This window comes from Octopus sinensis, linkage group LG5 (genome assembly GCF_006345805.1).
Source record: "Octopus sinensis linkage group LG5, ASM634580v1, whole genome shotgun sequence".
Classification (NCBI taxonomy): Eukaryota; Metazoa; Mollusca; class Cephalopoda; order Octopoda; family Octopodidae; genus Octopus; species Octopus sinensis.
The window spans coordinates 112,594,877-112,599,720 of NC_043001.1; positions in this window are offsets into that span (position 1 = coordinate 112,594,877).

Consider the following 4,844-nt stretch of genomic DNA (forward strand, 5'->3'; position numbering starts at 1 on the left):
ATGTATATATCTATATTATATAATACACATATAGGCGGCGAGCTGGCAGAAACGTTAGCACGCCAGGAGAAATGCGTAGCCGTATTTCGTCCGCCGTCACGTTCTGAGTTCAAATTCCGCCGAGGTCGACTTTGCCTTTCATCCTTTCGGGGCCGATAAATTATGTACTAGTTACGCACTGGGGTCGATGTAATCGACTTAATCCGTTTGTCTGTCTTTGTTTGTCCCCTCTGTGTTTAGCCCCTTGTGGGTAGTAAAGAAATATATATCTATAATATATAATACACATGTATATCCTGCACACACACACACTCATACATACACACGATCTGTCCTTTATCAACTGGTCCTTCACTCTCAGCTCCACATGAAAACCACATGAAAACCACATGACAAAGTTTTGAGAACGTTGCCACCTATACAAGCTCAAAACTCTCTCCTAGGAAATCCACTGGCACAAACAGAAACAGGCTCCCTAGAGAGAAAAATCTCCTACCAGGAGCATCAAAAAGCTTAATAAAGAAATCAACCAGTGAAAATACTCCCACAAAGAACATCCACATTCAACAACAAAAAAATAAAGGCTGGAGATGGAAAAACGTAATCGGCAGACCAACATGAAAACCTGCTTCTCCAACATAATGCTAAAGAAATGGCAGAAGTACTGCAGAAACAATACTGCTCTGTCTTTAGTGATCCCACTGATATTGACGTAAGGGATGTGAACGAAGTCGATTCCTAACATGTAATCTTGGACATAACTTTTACGGCTTCAGACCTCATAGCAGCAATAAATCAGATCAAATATTATTCTGCTGTAGGCCCTAGTCGAAAACCCGCTAGTTTCCTGAAGGAATGTAGACACCACTTGCAGTACCTCTGACCAACTTCTGAAGAATTTCTTTAGACTCAGGTTATAATACCGAAACAGCTCTTATCTTAGTCTGCCATCCCGGTTTTCAATCAGGGAAACAGATCCCTCACAGTTAACTATCGCCCAGTAACACCCACCTCCCATATCATTAAAGTGTTTGAAAGGATGTTGAGATCAAGGATAGCTGGCTTCTTGAGGAGCTACAATCTCCTAAATTCAAACTAGCATGGCTTTCGCTGCGACATGGACTGTCTAACACAGCTCTTACACCACATCGATGATATCTTTAAAACCTTTGGATCAGGTTCGAACTCAGTAAAGCGTTCGACCTACGTGGATCGAGTATTTTCTGGAGAACAGACCACAACATGTTGTGATCGGTGGAATCCACTGAAGCCCAACAAAAGTCACCAGTGGTGTCCCTCAATAATAAATTAAAAGGCATAAACATCGAAGAAAACCTTATGTCAAAAAGAATTTTTTAGTTTAAAAAGAAAACATACATGTTCAGAGTAAATTAACAAAATAAGTTTGATTAGTATAAATGTAAGTCTGCTTTAAAAAAATATTCACTTACAGAAATCTATATGCATAGATGCATAAATACATAGACACACTCATAGGCGCAGGAGTGGCTGCGTGGTAAGTAGCTTGCTTACCAACCACATGGTTCCGGGTTCAGTCCCACTGCGTGGCACCTTGGGCAAGTGTCTTTTACTATAGCCTCGGGCCGACCAAAGCCATGTGAGTGGATTTGGTAGACGGAAACTGAAAGAAGCCTTTCGTATATATATATATATACATATATATATGTGTGTATGTCTGTGTGTCTGTGTTTGTCCCCCTAGCATTGCTTGACAACCGATGCTGGTGTGCTTATGTCCCCGTCACTTAGCGGTTCGGCAAAAGAGACCGATAGAATAAGTACTGGGCTTACAAAGAATAAGTCCCGGGGTCGAATTGCTCGACTAAAGGCGGTGCTCCAGCATGGCCGCAGTCAAATGACTGAAACAAATAAAAGAGTAAAAGAGTAAAGAGAGTACACGTTATTCTCACGCATACAAACGCATACATGTATAATCTACACTTGCACACACGAAAAAGAAACATATATACAAATATACGCAAACACATACAAAAGCTGATAAATACATACATACATATACAGATAAATATATACATACTAATGTATATATGGATATCTACACACATATATATACACAATACGTCTCCGTGAGTATGTGTTAATGCTCACACTATATTTATAATACGTTGGTGAGCTGGCAGAAACGTTAGCACGCCGGGCGAAATGCATAGCCGTATTTCGTCTGCCGTTACGCTCTGAGTTCAAATTCCGCCGAGGTTGACTTTGCCTTTCATCCTTTCGGGGTCGATAAATTAAGCACCAGTTACGCACTGGGGTCGACGGAATCGACTTAATCGCTTTGTCTGTCCTTGTTTGTCCCCTCTGTGTTTAGCCCCTTGTGGGTAATAAAGAAATATATATATATAATACGCTTCTAACACACACAACATTTGCCGTTGCTAGTTAAAGAAAGAAGAAAAGAAAAAGAACCAAAAGAATCTTATAAGTGATGGTTGCTATTGAGCGAACGGTCTTCGTCCCTGTAGTGGGAGAAGTCCGAAACGTGGTCCTATGCTATTCGTAAGACCCGCAGAAGAGAAAGCAGGTCAATCCCCGACACCGAGAGCATCGACGGATGGATGAGTGTGCATCCAGGCTCAGCGGTTGCGTAGGAAGTCGGGGACAAGAATCGGGAGGAAAGAGTGAGAGAAAGTTGGGGGTGAAAGAGTAAAACAGGGGTCGCCACCACCTCCTACCGGAGCCTCGTGGAGCTTTATGTGTTTTCGCTCAATAAACACACACAACGCCCGGTCTGGGAATCGAAACCGTGATCCTCCGACCGCAGTCCGCTGCCCTAACCACTGGGCTATCGCGCCTCCTGCTGGTGATGGCGGAAGAAGAGAGAATAGAAAAATGCTTGAATTTTGACACAGTAGCGTTCATACGACTATCGAGTAGGGAAAGAGAAAGAAAAGATACAATAAGACCATCGTGTGTATATACTCTTCGATTTTATCCAACACTATATTCATGCCTTTTAATTTTCAATTTTACGAAAGTATTGTTTCAGTCGCGTTTGTTTGTTTGTTTGTCCATGGACAAGATATCTCAAGAACCGCTGGATGGATTCAGATAAAGCTTTCAAGGATGTTTGGCCTCGTGACTGGCACAAACTGATTAGATTTTGGGATCGATCCGGTACCAAACAAGGATTCTAAATTATTTTTTCAGCTATTTTTTTTTTTACTTCATTTTTGTGAGCGGTAAGATTCATTTTTAGTATTCTCATTTGTGAGAGCAGTCGAGTTTAGTTCAGATATTCTCATTTTAAAAATCATTTCCTGCTAATCGTTGAGAGGATGTACGTGTTGCTTTGGTGGAGGTTTGCGCTCTGTGAGTGCTCTTTATATTTATATTTTTTATTTTATTATTCATATCAAATTCCTATTTTGTTTTTCACACAGTCACATGAATAGCTTTGTAATAGAACTATCTGAGAGGACATGTTCCTGTTAACGGAAACATGTATAAATTTACAAAACATTACAAAAAGAAACCTGGCTGTTTCTTGCAATAACTACCTCTAAAGCGGAGGTGCAATGGCCCAGGGGTTAGGGCAGCGGACTCGCGGTCGTAGGATCGCGGTTTCGATTCCCAGACCGGGCGTTGTGAGTGTTTATTGAACGAAAACACCTAAAGCTCCACGAGGCTCCGGCAGGGGATGGTGGTGATCCCTGCTGTACTCTTTCACCACAACTTTCTCTCACTCTTACTTCCTGTTTCTGTTGTACCTGTATTTCAAAGGGCCGCCTTGTCACGCTGAATATCCCCGAGAACTACGTTAAGGGTACAGGTGTCTGTGGAGTGCTCAGCCACTTACACGTTAATTTCACGAGCAGGCTGTTCCGTTGATTCGGATCAACCGGAACCCTCGTCGTCGTAACCGCCGGAGAGCTTCCCCCCACCTCTAAAGCAATATTTTTTCATGGACCATTAAAATACTACTGTGGATACTATTTTGCTAGCGCGGAAACCCAAAAATCTTATATGGACCCCGTCTGATGACCACTGCACCAGGGGTAGGAAAACGCTGATGTAAAGCCTGCGTCTTTGATGCATCCGGTGACGTAGACTAATCCATCTTTTGGGGCAAATGCATACGTTGCTAAAGGAAAGGGAGTGGCCCTTTGCTTGGTCTTTCTTCAATTCAAAAACCTTCAGCCATGGGACACCGCTTGATTTTTAACATCACCATTATGTGTGATTTAATTTGACTGGTCGTGGCTGAATGAGAGGCAAAAGAGTAAATGAAAAATTCTCCGATGGAGTGAAAGCATGACTCAGCGTGCGAAGTAAGTTCTTATAAAATCTGCTGACCATTCCTTCTTTTTATGTCTTAGTACAGCATAACCAAGTATTCTTGGTTATGATGCCAGAGTGTGATGTATGGTGAGGGAGATTTGGCTCTTGTATCTAGCATGTCGAGCCGTTACATGGTTTGTTTAGTTATAGTTGTACTTGTTGGTTCGTGACCTTATCGAGAATCCTGACATAGAGAGTTTTCCTACCCCTGATGCAGTGGTCATCAGACGGGGTCCATATAAGATTTTTGGGTTTCCGCGCTAGCAAAATAGTATCAACAGTAGTATTTTAATGGTCCATGAAAAAATATTGCTTTAGAGGTGGGGGGAAGCTCTCCGTCGGTTACGACGACGAGGGTTCCGGTTGATCCGATCAACGGAACAGCCTGCTCGTGAAATTAACGTGTAAGTGGCTGAGCACTCCACAGACACGTGTACCCTTAACGTAGTTCTCGGGGATATTCAGCGTGACACAGAGAGTAACAAGGCCGGCCCTTTGAAATACAGGTACAACAGAAACAGG